The following is a 23393-nucleotide window of genomic DNA, read 5'->3' on the forward strand; positions in this document are numbered from 1 at the left end:
ATAACAAATTGGCTGCAATCTTAGACAATTTTAGGGAAGGATCTTGTTACAAAAGATGTAAAAGGCTTTAAAAATACATGAAAGTAAAAAGAAGTTGTGCGTTTTTAAAAACATGATTTAACTAAAGGCTTTATTATACCTAATTAGAATAGAATTAAACATTATCTCAATGCTAAATTTCTTAGAATAATTAAATACAAGAAAAGTCAGAGTTGAGTTTTGCCTTTTAAAAGTTCATACATTTACAAATGAGGCATTATTAGTGTCTGGTGCAAATGATTAGTCACACCCGGAATAAAGGCAAAAGAGCGTGAGATGGTTTTAAGGAATATTACATGTCAGACAAGGATCGCAGTATCCACTCCCATCAACTTAGCACAGGGTTTCACAAGTGGTAGCAGCACCAGCCCTAGTGCAGCAGCATCTCTTGTTATTTAATACCTTATTAATCTTAGCAATCAAAAGGTGGTTAACCAGGTGAAGATCCCAGAAGTAGAACTGTCACATGCAAAAACTACTACCTAGGGACCCGTTCTGGTGTTATTATGGGAAGACAGAGGCTAACAGAGTAGAAAAGCAGCACTCCAAAACATAACAGCGAACTTGCAATGTTCCATTAAGAATAGGTTAAATGTCTGTTGTCTGATTAACCAGAAGTCAACAGTTTAATAAATATGCACAATGTAAACGAACATAGCAAGTGAAAACTTTCAGGATTGTACTTAGAAAACTACAGTCACCCAGAGACTATCTTTTCGTTGCCTAAACAAAATAATTTTAAATAGGAAAAGACAGGCTGATTAAAATGAGTGTCGGTTTCAGGACTCCCTCTTTTCAAGCTGCCAGAAACTTGTCTAGTCGAGGTGCCGCCCCTGGAGTCCGCATTCCACGGCTCACGGCTCGGGTTTCTGGGCGAGGAGACCTGCCCAGTCCTCCACGGAGATTACCTGGGGCTGCAGCCGTCCACGGGCTCCTCCTTCCCCCTGGTCCTCGGCCTCATCCGCTCCCCAGGGCGGCCCCGGGTCCGGGCGGCTCTCTGAGGCTACGCGGTGCCCGGTGTCCGGCGGGGACGACTAGCGGGCGACCCCTCCCATCTCGCTCCCCACATCCCCGCGGACAGCTGGTGGCGACTCAGACCTCTCGGGCAGCGGCTGCAGGGCGAGCAGAGGGGACTCCGATGCGAACCGAAGCCCCGGGACCCGCTAGGCCACCCGCGCCGCCGCCCCTCTCCGGGTACGCGCGGGCTCGCTTGTCCTGAGACTAACGAAGCAAAGGCGGCAGGTGCCTCCATCGCCTTCTGCCTGATCCTGGCCTTGGTGGAGACCCAGGCAGGCCAGGCAGTTCAGACAGCCGCTCCGGGTGGGGTTGGTGGCTGCAGCCAAGGACAGGCCTGGGTCACATTACCTGGGGAGAAGGCAAGGCAGGAGGGCTGCTGTTCTGGGAGCTTCAAAGCTCTGCACAGTCACATACAAAGGTGTTTACTCCCCACTCTGAGGGGGATGCATGGGAAGAGACACATTATTAATTGAAAATGGTAATTAAAAAATAGCAAAATAGGGTGACTGTCACTTGGCCTGGTAGTAAATCACTCCAGATCACATCTCTTCATTGACTTTCTGTGCTCCCTTCCCCACCTGTCTTATGGGTTGCCTGTCCCTGTCACCACAGCTGACAGACTGAGAGATCCCCAAGGAAAATGACTGAAGTGTTGCTTCTAAGTCCTCAGCACATGGTAGGCACACACCAGATGGTTCTGTTGAATGAGCAGAGGAATGTGGATGGAAAGGGCGAGCTGGGCATTTCCCCAGGCTCTAGAAGGCAAGTACAAGACCAGCTATTGAAGGAATAGTTTTGTTGTATTGTTCTCCAATCCTGGCATATAATTGGCAGTGTGGGAGGGGAGTTCAGTCTTCCTTTTCCTTTCGTTTTGGTTCTATTAAGACAGAGCACAGAAGAACTAATCATCCTCTACTTTCAGCCCCTGTGCTTCAGGTAATACAGACTCCTGCCCTGACCACAGGTGATCATTGGAGTCATTGCACCTCCTAGTGATAGCTATTGTTGCACAGATAAGTATAATAAGTAGAGATAGGTGAAACCCACTAAAGACAAAAACAACCATTCCTATCAAAACATTTTCCATTCATGTGAAATGAACAAAAATACACATTTACAATCTGTATCTGTGTTAACTATTGAGCCTCTGTTAGCTCTCTCCTTGCCTGTTATAATACATTCTGAAATAATCTAAACCCACTTAACACCCAGCTGAATATCACAATAATCCTTATAATGCCTTGTTGGTCAATCTGAATGTGCAAGAAGTAACTAGTGTCATGGAGGCCCTGGTTAAACTCATGGATACCGAAAGGTGAAATCCCACAGAGATACATATCACAAAAACATTGATGGGTCTGGTGGTCTGTAACATGCTAGGACATCCCTTCCAAAGGATGTATGATTACATGTTGCACCTCCCAATGTTAATAAGGAAGTGTAATATGTGATATCGCTTTATAGATTCTGGAAGTGGTATATTCCATGCTTGGTAATACTGCTTTGATGTATAAACTAGGTAACACTAAAGACTACCAACTGCTTGAGAACTAGAGCAAGACAAGATACTGCAGTACCTTTGGGCTGCAGTTCAAGCAGCTCTGATGTTTGATCATGGCAAACATCAATGTAATTAGATACCATGTGGAGTTTATGTAAACCACAGGCTCTAGATATTCATGTTAAAGTTTTTAAAATGTTCTTCAACAGTTTTAATTGTGGTAAAAAAAAACATGTAACATAAAGTTTTACCATCTTAACCAGTTTTAAGTGGACAGTTAGAAATAGTCACATTGCTGTGAAGTTGATCTCCAGATCCTTTTCACTTTGCAAATCTGAAATTCTAGACCCATTAATCAACTCCTCTTTTCTCTCTCACCCCAGCCCCTGGTAAGCACAATTCTACTTTCTTTGTCTATGAATTTTATTCCTTTAGATACCTCATATAAGTGTAATCATACAGTATTTTTTGTGTGATTGGCTTATTTCACTTAGCATAATGTTTTCAAATGTATTAGTAAGGGTTCTCCAGAGAAACAGAACCAATCAAGTTCAATTATGAAGTGTATATAGAGAGCATAAACCAATAAAATGTGTATTGGTCATACACACACACACACACACACACACACAGATTTTAGGAGGAATTGGATTGGCTTACATGATTATGGAGGCTGAAAAGTCCCACAATCTGCTATCTGCAAACTGGAGATCCAGGAAAGCCAGTGGTATAATTTAGTCTGCGTCAAAGATCCAAAAATGAAGGCAGCCAATAATGTAAATCCCAGTCCAACTGTCAGGGGAAGAAAACAGGCCATTTCTTTGTTTTTCTACTTTTTATTCTATTCAGACCCTCAATGGATTGGAAGATGCCCAATTCACACTGAGGAGGATAATCTACTTCACTGAGTCCACCTATTCAAATGCTAATCTTATCTAGAAAAACCCTCTCAGACACAATCAGAAACAATGTTTAATCTGGGCACCTCATGGACCTTTCAAGTTGACGCATTAAAAACAACCATCACATAAAGATTCAACCATGTTGTAGTATTCGACAAGATTTCCTTCTTTTTAAAGGCTGAATGGTGTTCCATTGCAAATATATATATGCATATATTTCCAATGCGCATATATATAGTTATTTATATACACACTACATTTTGTTTCTCCATTGATCTACCAATGGATATTTGGGGTGCTTTCACCTCTTGGTAATATGAATAGCGCTGCTTTGAACACAAGTATGAAAACATTTCTCTCACAACCTGCTTTCAGTTCTTTTGCTATACCCTGTAGTGGGATTGCTGAATCATGTAGAAGTTATATTTTAAATTTTTTGAGGAACCTCCATTGTGTTTTACATAGCAGTTGCATCATTTTACAATCACACCAACAGTGCACAAGACCTCCAATTGTTCCCCATTCTTGCCAACACTTGTTATATTGTTTTTGTTTTCTTGATAGTTACCATCTTAATGGATGAGAACAGATACATTTTTGTGGTTTTAATTTGCCTTTTTCTGATGATGACTGATGTTGAGTATATGTCCATATATTTGTTGGCCACTTGTACACCATCCTTACGCAGTTTATTTTTTAAGAACACAAATGATTCAGATGCTTTGTCTTTGCGTGAATCTCAGATTATCCTTGGTCTTGATTTGTTTGCATAAATATATGCTATGATTTTCATTAACATTCTAAAGTGCTAATAAAAATTATGGCAACTCAAATGCATCTCTTTTTTAGCTTAAGCATTTTAAAAGTTGAATATTTGCTAAATCATATTTTCATAGGTATCTAATTGAAACTCATATGAAATCTAATTGCTTCACAGTTCATTCAACTCTCGGCTTCTCTAGAGACTGTCCCCTGGATAAAACTAGACCTCTGTGATTGCTGTTCCACTCCTTCTACTCACTGTTCTGTCTATACCAGTGGTTCTCAAATGTTGTGACACAGTGGAATTACCAAGGGATATTTTAAATAGCCTGCTGCCAAGGTCATTTTCCACACCAATTAAATTAGAATTTCTGGGATGAAACTTAGACATCAGCATTTTTTTTTAACTTTCCTGGTGATTTTAATGAGAAGCCAGGTTTGAGAATTAGTGGTCTACACTTCTCAGAGGGCGTAACATACCAGCTATTTCCTTAAATTTTTGATGTCCCTAAAATAAGAGAACATCAACTAGCAAATGTACTTTTCTATTTCATAGGTTATTTACTGGCCTGCATGTGTATAAATTTATTATATGTTTTGTTAGACAGTTAGTGGGTGAACATAGGCTACTGAACAGCTTAAAACTTATTATAGTCAGTATTTTTCACTGATTAAAAACATAATTTTCAATGTAAAATTTATAATTCTATTTTATCCATGGAGATAGGACTCAAAAAGAATATATAAAAGAAAGAAATGCAAACCTGTTTCGGAATTATTTAAAAATGTATCTGATAAAAATTTATAATAAAGCGGTATGGCTGATTGCTTTTGTCTTTAATATATGTTATTCTTAATTGAAGCAATCCTGTCCATATGATTGTAGCGTTTTTCTTCAGGAAATAAAAAAAAAATAATGAGAACATGAGCACTACATTGTGAAATAAAAAAAGACATTTTTATGGAGCTTGTATTTCTATAAAACATCACTCTTGAATTCAAGGTGAAAATATCGATATGTAATCAGAAGTTCTTATCTTTAAGAAGTACTTCACAAAAAGTAAAAAGAATGAAACTGACATGCTCCTTTTTGGAAATTTTCATATCATGTATACCTGCTATTTGATATTATAAGACCATAGGAACAAGGATCCAAAATGCACATACACAGTACTTAATTAAATAGTTGCAAAATGTTTTTATTTGCTGACTTTACATTAATACATTTTATTTGGAACTAATACAAATTTTCTAATGTGAAAACTAAAATAGAAAAATTAATAAGATTATTTAATTTGCAAAATATTTAACTATTATCTCATTAACCTCTAAGAGTTTTGTTTGCACTATTATACACCTCCTTTTATGGGTGACACCCCTAGGGGCTTAGGAGATATACTGACTCGTTCAATCTGTAACTCAGTGGTGGAGAAAACCCTCAACTCCAGTCTTTTTATGTAAAATTATTATTCCTTTTTTGATAATTCTACTGCTGGGAAGCTACTTTCATTGAGGTGAAACGGTATTATAATAACTATCTCAGATATTCTAATAATAAAATCTCTGTGATCATTTAAATTTCTAAAAACAGATAACTGTCTTCAAGTAGCACAACAAAAATTTTTGTAAGCTCTCACTTTTTTTCTTTCTGAAAAGAAACAGATAAATAATAAATATGTTATTTGTATTTGACAAAATTTTAGAATACATTATTTTTGCTTGAAGGAGAGATAACAGGATGTTTTGCTTACATGTGGTAAAATAAAAAGCCGGTGTACATAAAAAGCCTCAATTATGTTTTTTTCCCTTTCATTGGTGAATCATTTATTATCTCAATAAAGAAACTCTGGAACCCATTTTGAAACATTTTATTCTCTAAGATTCTATATGAGATGAGACATCTCAACAATTTGCCATTTTAAGAATAAGTCCATATTTTAAAATTAGGAAGGAGCAGTATTCTTTTACTTGAGCTCCTTTCATGATGGCAAAGCAAATGCTGCCACACATCATGCAAGAGATGTTCCTTGTAATTCTCTGCTCCAGACCAAGCATCATGTTTTGGGTCTCCAGCTACATCTTTGACCAGAATTCATTGATCAGACCTTAGCCATCTTTCTCTGAAACCAGTATCACAATAATATAGGAATAACCAGAATGAATGCTGGGTAGTGAAAAAGATGGAGTCAAGTACTCTCAGAAACAAAGGCTGATATTTCTAGTCGCTGATATCAGTAATCTACAATCAAGAACTCACTGATTCCTCTGAATCAATTTACAATTAATTTAACCAATACCAGAGTATCATCATATTTATTTCGTCTTACAATGAAGTGAAAAAGGCTTAAGACGTTTTTTTAGAATAAGGGATATTGGGTTCCTCTCTAAGTCCCTGTTCCTCAAATATGCCTCTGAGATAAAAATCATTTGGAATTCATAAAATGTATATACTGGATTTCCAAACCAACCTATAATTCAGAATATTCGATAGTGAAATGAGGACCTATATTTTGTCAAGTATCCAAGACAAGTTTTAAGAACTTCTATTATTTCCATTTAAGCTTTAATTTTTGTCTTAAAAACAGCTTCTGAACCTTGCATTATGGATATTTGGGGTCACATTATTTAGTTTAAGGGGTTTGTTGGATGTTTGGTAGCATTCTTGGCTTCTACCAACTATGTGCCTGTAATTCCATCCTCCAGTTGTGACAACCAAAAAATCTCCAGACATTGATAAATGTTTCTTGAGTGGAAAAAGTGCCCCATTTGGAAGCACTATTATAAAGTATCAAGGAAAAAGGCTTTAAGGACCTAAATATTTTTTCAGTTCCACTGAATCCAATGGTTCTTATATATCTTAATGTTAGGGACAATAGTTTTTTATGCAAAGATAACCATAGACTCCATCAAAAGAAAAAAAGAAGAAAAAATAAACTATATGTCTTTTAACAGCCTATTTTATTTGAAGAAATTTTCCCCTAATCCAATTTGGATATTTAATTGCACTATTATTTTTATCTAAAATTTAGGAAGAATTTAAAATCCCTGGATTTCCTTTTTTTCTAGCTTTAAATGTGTAGAGTAAAACTGTTTCAATATGATATATAAAATTTACAGTTATGTTATATCCTTAGAAGAAAGAGTAATCAGAGATAAAACTCACAACATCATAATAAAAGCATTGCAATCAAATCCTATTATGATTCCAGAGATGGGTTGTATTTTAGTAAGATTTCAGAAACAAGAAAGAACACTAATCATTAACTTAGAATGACCGAAGAGCCCTCAATGTTATTTTTTAAGCAGAAAAAATAATAAAATTATTTCATGACGCATTAAAAGCAGAGATGCTGATGGATCGTCACCTCTGTGTTTAGAGATCAAGGTTCTCCACAACTTTCCATAAGAGGAGCAGATTCTTACAAAATGCCTCCGAGCATAATTTTAACTTGAGTTTAAAATTTAATATTATTTATTATCAATGAATGTGTGTGTACTTTAAACGTGGAGTAAAGATGATTAATTTCTCTGCACACATGAAGTAAACACAATTGAAAGCTGTACTTTTTTTAATTCAGAGAAAGAAAATTGGATGTAGAATAAAGTCAATAATTATTTGTGGGGCAATCTCAGGTGGTTTAACATCTGGGACACCTGAGGACGCTGGATTGCCTTCTGCACACACCGTGCCCCCCACATGTTCAAATCTTTACACTGGTGATATAAGTTTAAAAACTGTATCAAAAGTAGGATTAAAGGGAAGAAGTTAATGATAAAACAGGGACATATAGGAAAAGACTTTTTTTTGCAGTTTTTAAAAATATTTTTATTATACTTTAAGTTCTAGGGTACATGTGCACAACGTGCAGGTTTGTTACATAGGTATACATGTGCCATGTTGGTTTGCTGCACCCATCAACTCGTCATTTACACTAGGTATTTCTCCTAATGCTATCCCTCCCCCAGCCTCCCATCCCCCAGGAAAAGACATTTGTGTAGAAGTAGGAAGGAACATCAAACTCATTTTGGGCATAATTTCATTTGGGAGTAAAGAGGCCATCTCTTAAAAGCACTGGCTTTAAACTAACATTTCTTTTCCAAAATTGTTATTGTCAGTGTTATGACATTTTTTCACCTGTAGGAGCTGGAACAAAAATCTCAGTTTATATAAGATCCCAGCTTCAGTTCATAGCTTCTAATTCAGAGAAAACTGATCTCAATTGTTTTCTAAAATGCTTAGTTAAAATAACAAATGCTTTCAACCTGAATAGAATATATACATAGAATTTTTGAGAGTGTGCGTATCACTGCTGAACTAGAGCATAAAACAAATACTTTAAAATACTCAATTATCACAGTGAGAAAAGAAAAGATACACAGATGGGAGGATAATTTTTTAACAGAATAAGAGCTGGAAGAATGTATACAAAAATGCTGCATATTTTTCAGAACCCATGAAAGATAAAAAATATAGAGTTGTGGTAATTTTTCTGATTGTTCTCTTTAAGGGTGTCTATCTATGTGACCTCTTTATTGGACACACGATACTGATCAACATGCGTTTTCTACCATAGATTTTTTTCAAAATTTTCTCAAAGTAGCTTTGACATACATCTTCAAGAAATATATTGACCCAAAAAGAGAAATACAGTAGAATAACATAAAAGAGAATTCAGTGATTCAGTAATAGACATTGAAATTATGTTTAAAATAGATTGTTAATGACTAGAGGCAATTAATGGACAATCTGTTGATAGTGTATGGTATGAAGAGATCGTAAATGTTTCTGATTGCATTGATCAGTTCTGTTACATTTTCTGAGTAGAAGATTAATGGAGTAAACTTAGCAAAAGACTGAAATAATTTTGTTTTATTATGTTACTTAGCCAACTGATATTCTAACATTGGAATTTTTAGTGCATTTTCTTGTTATAACTTTGCTTTTTGTAATTTACCTAGCCATTTGGAACTTGTTCCCTATAGTACGTTAGTACAGGTGAAGTCTACATCTTTAACAAGGGAATATTTATTTTATTTATATACCTACTGCAATATTTACTTTCATTACCATAACACTGTCCAAGGTACTTCATTGTAAGCATGTATGATATAGTTGAAGCAGACATACAGTAACTTAAGCATCCTTGAATACATTCTGTTTCTTACTAAGTGAAAAAGAATTTTAGTGTAATTCAAAGATCTATGTTTTTCCCTCAGAGTCAGTCTTCATTGATTTTTAGTGCTTGATCCACTGAAAATGTATTTTAACATACTGTTACTTTTTATTCACTCTCTGATCTGTGTATTTTGATTAATCATCTCAGAATCCCTGAAAGAAACTTCGGGTGGAATTTGACTGGGAACAGAGCCCAGGAGCTACATGCTTTAGGCTTTTTGTTATATTACTGATAAAATTTCTGCTAAAATTTTTCCAGTTTTAGCAGAAAACACTTTTAAGATTTTTGCAAAATGCTGACATTTTCTAATTCTTATTTTGTGTCACTTTTTGTCTGTGCATATGATTGATTTATAATAAATTTTTATTAAGTATTAAGCACTTTTGAAAAGAAAATGCATTAAAAGAGCAACAATTGTGGTGAATAGAGTGATATATTAATGGATAAAATAATTATTTGTCATTTAGCGTCATAGATGCATTCTATATTTTGGTTTAATGAACAAACTCACCTCAATACGTCACCCAATAAAGTGTTATGATTTACAACCTTACAGCTTTATAGGCCTCCTTTTTTTTCCTGCCTTACATTTCTTCACTTTTGTCTACAATACTGAATTAGCAGCAAAAGGCACCTTGATATTTGTTTAAATATTAATAGACTTTATTGTTTAGAGTAGTTTTGTGTTTACATAAAATTATGTAGATAGAACTGAACGTTCTCTTATACCGGCTCAGTTTCTGGCTCACAGTTTTCCCTATTATTAACATCTTGTGTAAGTATGGTTTATTTTGCTGCAATTGATGAGCAAATACAGAAAAGTTTTTATTAACTGAAGTCTATAATGAACTTTAGCGTTTACTCTGTATTGTATTGTTCTGTGTGGTTTGACAAATGCATAATTTCATGTGTCTTGCATTAAGCCTTTTGATGTTTACTTTCAATTCTGTTAATGTGCTAAAAGGTCAAATAGGAAGAAATATTTCCATATTGTAAGTCATATTTTTCCCCCAAGCTTAAAAGGTTTGTAGTCCATTGTTAGAAAAATACACTTTTGGTCATATTGGCATGAAAAGAAAAATCTTTTGATAATAAACTTAAAACTAAAAATTGCATTATAAATATGCAACAATATAATTATCAGTATATTTGGCAACCACAGATTTTACTTTACGGTATTATATACCTACTTAACATAATTCTATAAAGTAAAGGTGAAGATTTTCAATAAAAATAAAAGAAACTATAGAATTGCAAGATCAATGGACTGAGCTTAACTTTTATAAGAGCTCCAATATTTTAGGTGGAAAAAGATGGAATTCAATAAACCAAAATCTGGCTAGTCAAATATTATCTTTATTTTCAATATGGAGAGCCTGTATCTGTTGAGACAACCATGTAGTTTTTGTTTTTAGTTGTTTATATGATGAATCACATTTATTAATTTGCATATGTTGAGCCAACCTTGCATCCCAGGGATAAAGCCTACCTGATTGTGGTGGATTAGCTTTTTGATATGCTGCTGGATTTGGCTTGCCAGTATTTTGTTGAGGATTTTTGCATCAATGCAAAATGAAGTTAGCTGCATCAATAGACGTTTCCTTTCACAAAAATTTTCTCTGTAGTATGTGATGCTGCTTGCTAACATTTTACACACATAAAAACTTTCTTTCAAAATTGGAGTCCATTGGCTCAAACACTGCCCATGCTTTATAAGTCACATTCATGGAAATGCTTTGTTGTCATTTCAACAATGTTCGTGGTATCTTCAACAGGAGTAGATTTCATCTTAAGAAACAACTTCCCTTGCTCCTCCACAAGAAGCAAATCCTCACACATTAAAGCTTTATTGTGGCTTTGAAGCAATTAGGTCACATCTTCAGACTTTGCTTCTAATTCTAGTTCTCTTGCTATTTTTACCACATCTACAGTGACTTCCTCCACTAAACTCTTGGACCTTTCAGAGTCATCCATGAGCATTAGAATCAACTTCCTCCAAACTGACTTCCTTTCATGAATCACAAATGTTGTTAATGGCATCTAGAATGGTGAATCCTTTTCAGGTTTTCAATTTACTTTACCCAGTCCATCAGAGGAATCACCATCTCTGGCAGTTATAGCCTTACAAAATGTATTCACCAAATATTCAGACTTCAAAGTCAAACTTACTTCTTGATCCAAAGGATCCAGAATGAATGTTGCATTAACAGGCATGAAGACAACGCTAATCTTGTATATCTCCATAAGAGCTCTTGGGTGATAAGATTCTTCGATACTGAGCAGTAGTATTTTGAAATGAATTCTTCTTGTTCCTAAACAGTATATCTCAACAGTGGGCTTAAAAATATTCAGTAAACCATTCAAAACAGATGTGTTGTCATTTAGGCTTATTGTTTCATTTGCAGAGCACAGGCAGAGTAGATTTAGCCAAACACTTAAGGGTGCTAAGATTTTTGGAATGGTAAATAAGCACTGGCTTTAACTTAAAGGCATTAGCATTGACTCCTAACAAGAAAGATGGCCTGTTCTTGGAAGCTTTGCACACATTGACTTTTTATTTTTTGCTATGAGTTTTGGATAACATCTTCTTCCAATAAAAGACTGTTTCACCTACATTGGAAATCTGTTGTTTATTGCAGCCACCATCATTAATTATCTTAGCTAGCTCTTCCAGGTAACTTGCTACAGCTTCTACATCAGTCCTTGCTGCTTTACCTGTGTTATGGAGGGGCTTCTTCCCTTAAACTTCATGAACTAAATTCTGCTAGTTGCAAATTTTTCTTCTTTGGCTTCTTCACCTAAATCTTCATAGAACTGATGACAATTAGAGCCTTGCTCTGAATTAGGCTTTGGCTTAAGGGAACGTTGTGGCTAGTTTGATCTTCGATCCAGACCGCTCAACTTCTCCCTATAAGCAGTAAGGCTGATTGGCTTTTTTGTCCTTTGTGTGTTCAGTAGAGTAGCACTTTTAATTTCCTTCAAGGACTTTTGTTTTACATTCACAACCTGGCTGAACTGCTTGGTGCAAGATGCTTACCTGTCAATCTGCCTCAGCTTTCGACATGCCTTCCTCACTAAGCATAATCATGTCTAGCTTTTGATTTAGTGAGAGACATATGACTCTTTCTTTCATTTGAACACTTAGAAAAAATCGTAGGGTTATTAAGTGGGCACATTTCAATATTGTTGTGTCTCAGGGAATAGGGAGGCTCAAAGAGAAAGAGAGAGAGAGAGAGAGAGAGACAGCAAGAGAGAGAGAGAGATGAGGCCCATCGGTGGAGAAGTCAGATCACACACAACATTTCCTGACTAATTTCCCTGTCTTATATGGGAACAGTTGTAACGCTTCAAAACAATTACAATAGTAACATCAAATTTTCTGATTACAGATACCATAACATATATAATTATAATTAAAAATGTACAACATTGCAAGAATTACTAAAATGTGACACAGAGACATGAAGTAAACATGTTGGAAAAATGGCACCAATAGTCTTGCCCAACACAGGGTTGCTACAAACCTTCAATTGGTTAAAACCACACAACATTTGTAAAGTGCAATAAAGTGAAACAAAATAAATGAGATATGCCTGTATAGATTACAATGGTTGATATGTGTGTGTGTATATATATACATATATGTATATATATACACACACACACACAGAGGCACACACATATACATACTGTATCATTATAAACGAGGTAGATATAGCCCTACAAAATATATTTACTAAATAAGACTTGAAAGTCAAGTCTTAATAATTAGTCTTATCTTCCTGGATCCATAGGTTGCAGAATGGCAGAACGCATGTTGTGCTGGCAGGCAAGAAAACAACGTTAATCTTCTTGTATATTTCCATGAGAGAGCTCTTGAGTGTGTGTGTGTGTACACATATATATATATATATATATATATAAACCATTTGGAATATATATGCACATTATATATAAACCATTCTAAATTGTTATTATATATATGTATATGTGTGCATGTATATATATGTGTGTGTGTGTGTATATATACACATACACATACACATATACCCATTTATAATTGTTTACGTATATATGTGTGTGTGTATATATATATATACAATATTGCTGTAAACAAGGATTATATTTTACACAATATTTTGTTTCAAAGAGCTTTCTTAACATGAATGCTTAATTTTTTTTGTAAAGTTGGCAATGTTAACATTTCTAGTTTTCCATCGACCTAAGCAATGAGTTTGATTTTTGAAGCATCATGGGCAAAACTATAAAAGCAACTTGTTTTCTATGATTTAAGTTGATAAAATAACATGTTATTTCAGAAGAAATTGAAAGTGCTGCGCAGCAAAGAGTTACGTGATTGTTAGAGATCTCAGAATATTAGAGTTTATTATAAGAAAAATACTTAGGAAAGCAATTCTTTGTGGATGGATGATTTTATGAGAAATAATTATGTTAATAGCAATTTTATGTTAGGATAATCTGAATTAAGTTTTATGTCACCCACTCTCTTCCTTCAACATTGCTGTATATATATGACTTGTTTACAGGATTTCTCACATATACTTTGTATCTAGGAATGTAGAATTGATCATCCTACTTTTTTTTAAATACAAGAAGTCTGTGTTAAAATGTGGAGAATTACTATATTAAGATAAACGCATATTTAAACAATTATTACATAATTTTATTTGTTTTCAAATCAGCTTGAAATTTAAACTTACAACATGCAAATGCAAGTAGGGTTCTAACAACATTGGTACATTAAATTGTAGCAGTGTTAATTAGCATGTTCTTTCTGGAAAGCCGCATGGCAATGTATATCATAAACTACAGCAAAGCTTATGCCCTTTGACTCAGTAATTTCACTCTTGGGAATACCTGTGGAAGTATTTCAAAAGAAGAAATTTAAAAATAAAAGCTATAAGTATAAAGAAGTCTAATGCAATAATAATTATAATAAAAAATGGAGTAAAGTTTACATAATTCTCATGAGAATAATTAGGTAGCTTTAAGAACAGTTATTTGATGGATGTTTTATGCTGTTTAAGTGCATTTATATGTAATGTTAAATGGCAAAAAGTGAAAAAAATTTTATATAAATTATAATTTCAAACATGTATGAGTCCTAATGTGAATGTACATGTTCTAGAAACACACACACACAAATGCATAAGAGTTAAAAAATGGTGTCAAATTTTAAAAATTACAAGTTTTTAAAATATCTAAATGTTTTTATATGTACATTGGATTTTAGTAACTAGTAAGATCATATTTTATTTAATAGCTTATTTAAATGCTTCATTAAAATATTTTTTCCTCATTTTACTCTTTTGTATCTTGTTCATTTTATATTACTATTATCGAAAATAGTAATAAACATCTACTGTTTATATAGCAGCTTAATCATTGGATTATTTTTGTGATATAAATTTACTGTAAAGGCATATGTTGGTCATTTCATTTAGCTATCTGATAAAACATTTCTATTAAGTATATACCTATGTACATATACACTCACGTTTTCAAATGAGTTTTTTTTTTACAATAGAAACACAATACATAATCACAAAGGTAGCTTACATCTACAGTGTTAAGCAGAGGAAAGCTATATTCTTGAATAAGCGCACCAGCATGGCACATGTATACATATGTAACTAACCTGCGCATTGCGCACATGTACCCTAAAACTTAAAGTATAATAATAAAAAGAAAATATATACAATGAAACGAATAAAATGATTAGTAGAATCATATAAATCAACACATATATAAACTTAGATATTTAAACATGTCCCGTTCTTTTTACAGTATACAGTCAGAATGCTTAGAAAATTTAGGGGATTTAGTATCACCTTGGTCAAGGGATGGTATATGCAAATGTTTACATAAGCCAGGCCAGTAAAATGGATAGATACATCTCTTTAGGTTCCATTTACAATGTGTCACCCAACACAAGAAGACCAAAGAGAGGAGCAGTGACTCTACTCTTGCTGACTACTGTGCAAAAGCAGAGTCAACGTGTTCAAAAGGCAAGAAGATATCGACCCTGTTATATGAAGTCTCCTGATTTTTTTTAAACATTTCAAATTTGTGTGAAACAAATAACCCTGTAATTCGAGCAAAAGTTACCCGCAGATCATATTTGCTGTCAGCTAGTTTGTGAATTCCGGCTCTAGTTCTAATCCTTTTATTTTAGAAAATACATAATTCCTATGAAATAAAACAAGGAGTCTTAGACTGCAGGTAATAAGTCATGGAACTGGAAAAAGCACTGAGGACTGATGGATCATTCTCTAGCACACCCTCTGTTTCTCTCTTAACACACACACACACACACACACACACACATTTGAAAAAAAAAATCATTTATTAAGCCCAATTTTTCAAAGCAATCTATTTTAATTGTTTCATGGACATAATGAAATGTCTGTTAATATTTCAGGACATTTGAAGCTACAGAACTTAGAGACTATTTTAGTCTCTGAATATTGTCATAATTCTGGAATCTGAAAATTCTAATGTTCTCTTAAATGGAATCTGCTAAACTTTCTCATAAGGACAAAATAATCATTTGAGTATGAAGCATTCTGCCAGCATTAAGTAAATTATTGTCTTAAAAGCAGAAATCACAGAGGAGTGAAAACTTATCCACCTTTCTATATCCTAAATGGCATTGACATTTGAGGACAGTTATTTACATGGAGGTTGTTATGTGCTGCTTAGTTTACTTATCAAATGTCTATTTTAAATAACAGAATTCCAGAATTTGATTTCTGATAGTTTACAGTTATAAAAGTAATAAATGATATACAATTTTATTTATACCCATGTCATTGGTCATAATCTCCAACTTAACTCTAAAACATTGCTTGTATTCTGACCTCCTTAAAGTCATCTTTTTCTTCATAACCCTCTTGTTAGCATTTCTAAGCATGCCAGTTAACTCAATGGAGTATTCATTGATAGTACATTTACACATGTACCAAATAATTATCATGAGAAGAATACACAGTAAAATAAACACCTTAATCTGAGTTCTCTTGACTATCCACTGAGTCTTTCTTCTCTTCTCCTGTCCAACATGGCATGAAAATAGTAGTTGGCTATGTTCAAGGGACTACACAGTTTTGGACCAATATAATCTGAATAGAACAATTTTTACATTTTCTTCACATCCAGTTAGAAATAATAAGATATTATATCCTCACACACAAATCTCATTCTCCAAGACTAAATTCAAAATAAGCCTTTACTCTAAAATGCATCTAAAGTACTCCCACCCTAAGTCACCCCTTTTCTCTATATTAGTATTTGATTTTCTTGGTGTTTATATTTTCATCACCTTTTGATATTAAAAAATACATTTTTAAAACAACTGCTTATAATAGAATGTTTTATAAGAGAATGTTAAACCTGGAAATAGTCCTTATGATTTCAACCAACCCATGGCCATAAATATGGCAAGTTTCTACGTCTCTTGGCATCCCAAGTGCACCAGAATTGCTTCCTTGGAAGTGTTATTTACCCACATTATTTTTGAATTTTATAATTTTGCTTGTTTTATTGAACATATGTGATGACAAGCTCTGAATCAATATGAACTCTATTACACACATGTGATAAACACACAAATGCTCTGGGGCTCAGTTGATGTTTTTATGGGAATGTTCTACTCTGCTTGGTTAAGTTTCTTGGTGAATAAATTTTAGATCATATTGTAACTGAGTGGAATTCAAAACAGAAAAAATACATATTTTATTAAACCTTACAGGCATTTTTAAAACACAAGACTCCACTTCTCTCACAAATTGAAATACAAGTCAAGTTCTGTATGTTCTATTGATTTATGTGATATAACAACGTCCCTTAATTCCTGCTCCTAGATGCCCAATCCATATAGGTAGCCCCTTTAAACCTCTGCATTTAGGTTGAGCAATGCCTGAAGTTCTGAGATAAATCATGCACTTAGTTCATTACACAGATGTTCTTTCTGTCAGGTTGGCTCTAGCCCAAGGCAGATAATTAGATTTTTGTCTTGTCCTAAGAACTGCCATGCCCTTGAGGATTCCGGTGTTTCTGCCTCGTTCTTTAGGTTTATTGCTTACCCAAATAGTATGCTAGATGTATTATACATAGCATCTTATTTAACACAGAGGAAAGTGTTGAATTTCTTTCAGAATAATTTGTTTTAAAATAATTCTTAATTTAAAAGAGTAAATATTTGTCAAACTGTCACTTCACTTCCTTTAGTGAAGATTTTAGAACAGGTGGTGATAAAGAAATATATAGTGGATATGTGGTTATTTGGGCTATTGCAAAGCACACTGATCTTTCTTTTACTCAGGCATACTTTCAAACTTTCTTGACATTTACATATATACATTCACATACACTTACATTAAAACATTGCGTTATAAAATAGCCACTGCTATCAAGTGTGATGTACTGTGATTTTTTAATTCTATTCTAGTATATTCTTTTGAAAATTAGAAATGTACATATTGATTCTACAACTGACTAATAAGATACAATTTGCAGTTTGAAAGTGCTCTTCAAGTAAGTAGGATTTGACTTTAGGGATGGCTTAAGCTACTGGTGGTAAGGATAAATTCAAGGATTTGTCACTAGAGCATGTAACTCGGTCACATCTCAGGAGATGAAAGTAAACTTTTACTAGGTCACGAGCATAGAGACCAGAGACTTTTTATTCGTTTTGAACTTAAGGGTCACACTTTCATTTCAGAAGAGATAGTGGAGATCTGTAAAAATGTTAAGGTTTAGTGACTTTATTGGGGCACTGTATCAAGCTTTGTCTGGAATCAGTCATATTTCTGGATTTTCAGGTATGTATAACAATAAATGCATTTTACATCTAAGTGACTTTTTTACTTTCAACTTTTACAAATTTTTTACGCATATTTTTCAAAAGTTGATTTCAGAGAATAAAATTTAAATTATACTTTATGATTTTATCAACTAGACACCATTTAATTATGGAAAATATGACTGAAAAGATACATAATTTGTTCAAGGCTCTCAGTTAATATGAACTATTTACACAGGTCACGAGGTAGAATCGTGCATTTTAAAATTATTGCTTGCTTCAGTAAAATATGGGTCAATACACATTGCTTTATTATAAACAACTTAAATTTCTGAGGAGAAAATTATTCTCAAATGGCTCATAACTGCAAGTAATGAAAGCTGTATTTGTGAGGGCAGATGTCACACCTACTTGAAATGAAGATGGCACTTCTGCCATTTAAACGTGAACAGTCCCAGGATATTCTCTATGTGAACCTAAAGCCTATTGGAATAAATCTGGGAAACTATATTATCTGACAGATTATTTATAAATGCAGGAATAGAAGAAGATCACCTGTGCCAGGAGAGGTATTCAAACAATTCCTGGGTCTAGTGAGGTGTCCTGTGTCACAAAGGAATTAGTGTCCATTCCATGCTAAGATAAGTTCCAAAGGAGAAAAATGAAACTCAGAGGTCTGGTGTTTGCAGACCAGTCAGAGAAATAAAAGGTTTTAAAAATTGTGAGATAAGTCATATTTTAGAGACGACAGCATACAATATGTATCCTGCTTACAACCCATTGTGGGATACTAGACACAGCACATTTTAGCGCATACTTCTACTAAGGAGGGCATTTTTCATAAACCACTAGATCTAACTGCTTATAAGAATATGTACTTATCTTTTAGAGTTTTTCTAGTAGATAAGGCAGCATGAAATAAAAAATACTTTCTGAATTCTAGTGTTGCCATTTAATGCTTTCGGAATCATTAAAGACTCTTTATGTTGCCATCTAGAAAAATGACAAAAATATCTAAAATTTTACTTATAATATTACAGGGTTTATTATGGCGATTATATGAAAATGTCATTAAAATGTTTTGTGATATGTAAAGCCTGATATGACTTTATTATTTTACTAGATTTATACAATGAAACATCCTGTCTTTGATCATTTCTCTGGATTTATACAATGAAAAGTTGTCCTGTCTTTGATCGATTCTCTGGAACTAGCAAGAAATAAAATAAACTATCAGTTCAGAGGGATGGATATGAAGGTTAAATTCCTGAGTTTACTAAACCTGAAAACATATATGTTATCTACACTGGCAACAAAGAAGTCTCCAGGGAAAATTGTGAAATGCCTTTGGAAGTAAAGAGTTAATGACTATATGGAAAAGGAAAAAAATCCCAATAGATGACTATTAATCACAAATACAACTTCTACCATCAGTCACAGAATCACGTAAGCAAAAAACATAATTGCCATCCATAATTTTGACATCATTGCTTTAGTTACAAAAGGTAGTTGTAATAATTTTAATAAAATTTCCCAAAGGTAAAAGGTGAGGGCTGCAAAAGGAATGATTCCAAAGCTCAAGAATGACAAATCAGTTAGGCACAGTGGTCTCTCCCCATATTCTATCAATCTAGGCATATATTCCTCCGTAATCTTGGCAGGAGTATAAAAGTTTATTTTCTGAGATATTGAGTGAGAGATGCTGCAGTTCAGGGAAAATAAAGCACAGAAAAATATAAATTATGGGGACCTGTCACAACAGGATGACTATATGAGTTTACATATTGAATAATGAGACTCTTTGCTAATGTGTCCTCCTGCTTGTACCATTTGGCCCAAAGATTGCTGTTGACAGGAAGTTACTTTTTACCATAAAATTGAAGATTTTTTTTCCTGAAATAATTGAACAACTCAGGAGGAAATATATATAGTTACAGATATTTACTGGTATCTCAGCATCATGCCTGCATTCCTGGTCAAGTAAACCAGTCCAAGATTCACCAATGCACACAAAACATCCAACTTATCATTACCTCATTATTAAATTCAAATAGGCAGAAAATAATTCTCAAACACTTGAGAAACTCTCCACTATGAAATACTGTGATAAAATCAACCAAACAAGTAAAATAGAAACACAGAGAAAGTAGAGACAACACAGAAAACAGAAAAAAACTTTAAAAGATAATATACCGATCTCTCGAGGGTAATAATGAAAGATTTCTTAGAAGTTGAAAAGAAAATAGCTAGATTAACAAAATTACCCAATTTTATGTTTGGAAGCTACATTGAAGGAACATTCTCCCAAAGAATAAGAAACAAAAACATATTTAAACTACCAGAAAATAGTAAGAATATTAATTAGAATATTGATACAAAAAATTCAATATCAAACTGATAATTGTACCAGAAAGAAACACAGAATGAAAGGAAGAAATCTACCAATATGTAAAAACGTATTTTACCATGCAAATGGTTTTATATTCCTAAATGAATCAGTATACTTCATCATATGAATAAACTTGAGCAAAAAAACCTCTCATCTCAAAAACTTCAAATAAATTATTCAACAAAATCCTGCATTCATTTCAAAAGAAAAAATTCTCTCTGAAATCTAGTAATAGAAAGGAAATTCCTAAACATGATAAATGTAAATCTACAACACCAATAAATGCCGTCACTCAAAATGGTGAAAAAATGAATGATTTCCCCTAAAATGAGAAACAAGTCAAAGATATCTCCTTTACACATTTCCGTTTAACATCATTCTTTTGTTTCTAGCCAGTGCAAAAGGCAAGAAGAAGAATTAAAAGTCCTTCAAATTGAAAAGAAAAATAAAATCACATATGTCTTTATTTGTAGACCATGATTACATAGAAAACTTGTTGGAATCTACAGAAACCTAGTACAACTAGCAAGTGAGTGTTAACAGTTTGCAGGATACAAGATCAATATGTAAAATTCCTTTGAATTTGTGTATAGTAGATACAAATGATCAAAAATTTAAAACCTAAAACGTAGTCCCATCTAAAACAACTATAAAATGGGAAATACTACTCTGGTTTAGACATTTGTCCCCTCCAAACCTCATGTCAAAATTTAATCCCCAGTGTTGGAGGCGGGTCTTCATGGGAGGTGTTTGGGTTATGGGGATGGATATTTATGAACAGATTAATGTTTCCCCTCAGATGTAAGTGAGTTCACATTCTGTTAGTTCCTGTGAGAGCTAGTTATTAAAAATAGCCTGGTACCTCCCCCTCTCACTCTCTCTCTCTTGCTTTCACTGTCACCATGAGATCTCTGCACATGCTGAGTCCCATTCACCTTTCATTATAAGTAGAAGCAGCCTGAAGTCCTTGCCAGATGCAGAGACCCAATCTCAAACTTTCCAGCCATCGGGATCATAAGCCAAATAAATTTCTTTTATGAGTTATCCAGCATGAGCTGTTCTTTTATAGCAACACAAACAGACTAAGATAAAACAAAATCTGACAAATTGCCCAAGAACTATACACTAAAAACTAGAAAACATTTCTGAGAAAAACCAAAAACCTAAAGAAAGAGATATACCTTATTGATGGGTCTGAGAACCCACTATTGTCCATTGCTATTCCTTTTAAATTGATCTATAAAATTAATGTAATTCCAATCAAAGTCCTAGTTAGGCTTTTTGTAGAAATTGATAAGTTAATTACAAATTTTACAAAAAAAAACCCAAAATATCTAGAATAGTTAGGGAGAAACAACACTAAAACAAAGGCCACTTTTATTAAAATCATCTGTCCTCTTTTATGGGTGGTGAGTAAGGATAGGAGGAGGTCTCTCTGAAAAATGTCTACCTTAAACCTCTTTGAACCAAGGTTTCTCTGCTTTTCTCATTATATTCTCTCCTAAATGCCCTATACAGCAGCCTGAGTGTTGGCACCAAGCTCCTCTAGTACGGTCAGGTACTGCCTATCCTAAGGCAAAAACCAAGAGAACTAAGAGCAGCTTTCCAACTGCCTTATTATTATTGTTTTAAGAAACACCCTGCTGCAGACTGTAGTAACCCACATAGTCAAACATGCAACAATTCAAAGAGCCATTTTAACTTAGGGTAGCCTTACAGCTTTTTAAAATTTGTTCTCTAGAATTTCTTCAGTGGCTGACCATGTGGGAGGGAGCCTGTTTAAATTCAGCATCTTGTAAGAAATTTGAACAGACATTTAAAAGATTATTTTTCTTCAGAGTGATTTATAACCTTGGAAGGATGTGATTCTGAAACTGCCTGAACCACCTTTCCTGGCTGTGTCAAGGAAGCCTGTCTGCAGGATAATAGAAAAAAGAAGAGTACAGCAGAAACATTTCTAAGGCATTAAGGTATGTGGGTATGTGCACATTTGTGAGAATGAGAGAGAGAAAGAGAAATCCAGTGACCTTTTTCTGAAGCTGGATATTGTTACATTGCCATCCCCAATGCAACCCTGGATTTCCCAATTACTGTGACAAACTTCCTACTCAATCTGAGTTGAATTTCTGGCTCTGGCAACAATAGAGTGTGGCTTAATGAGCAAGATATTTCTAGATGGGGCTAAAGTTGATATGCTTTTTGTGACACTTTTCAAAGTGTAAGTACCAAGTGACAATAGACTCTGCCTCTCTTTAGCCTGTCCAGGCCTGATATCACAATGACTGACTGAAAATTATTTGAAAGATACATGCTACAAAATTTCCAAGAACATCTGAAAGTACTGGGTTATTAATAATGTATGATTCATATTAGAAATCAGTATATATTTTGTTTTAGTTTTGTTATCATGCCTATTTGATACCTATTTCTTAGGTATCAGATTTTAATTGTTATTATGTATACTATTTTAAACTGACTAAATAAAATTTTTAAAATAGCATATTTTTTAGTTTCCAAAATAAAGAAATTGCATTGTAGTACACTTGACATACCAGAGACACAGTTGATTTATGAGACTTAGCATTAAACTCATCTGAAGATCTCTTTTGTTTTCTCTTGCTACATACAAGACACTTAATATACCCTCCATCTCCCTCCCCTTACAGCTAGGATATGTGCCCAGGATTTAGTGATGACAACCATATTTGGAGACCAGAGGATGTGGAGACAACAGAGTCAACCCTGAGATTCTGACCTTTGTATTAATCAGGCACCAGGATCA

The sequence above is a fragment of the Gorilla gorilla genome, chromosome 3 (assembly GCF_029281585.2).
Source record: "Gorilla gorilla gorilla isolate KB3781 chromosome 3, NHGRI_mGorGor1-v2.1_pri, whole genome shotgun sequence".
Lineage (NCBI taxonomy): Eukaryota > Metazoa > Chordata > Mammalia > Primates > Hominidae > Gorilla > Gorilla gorilla.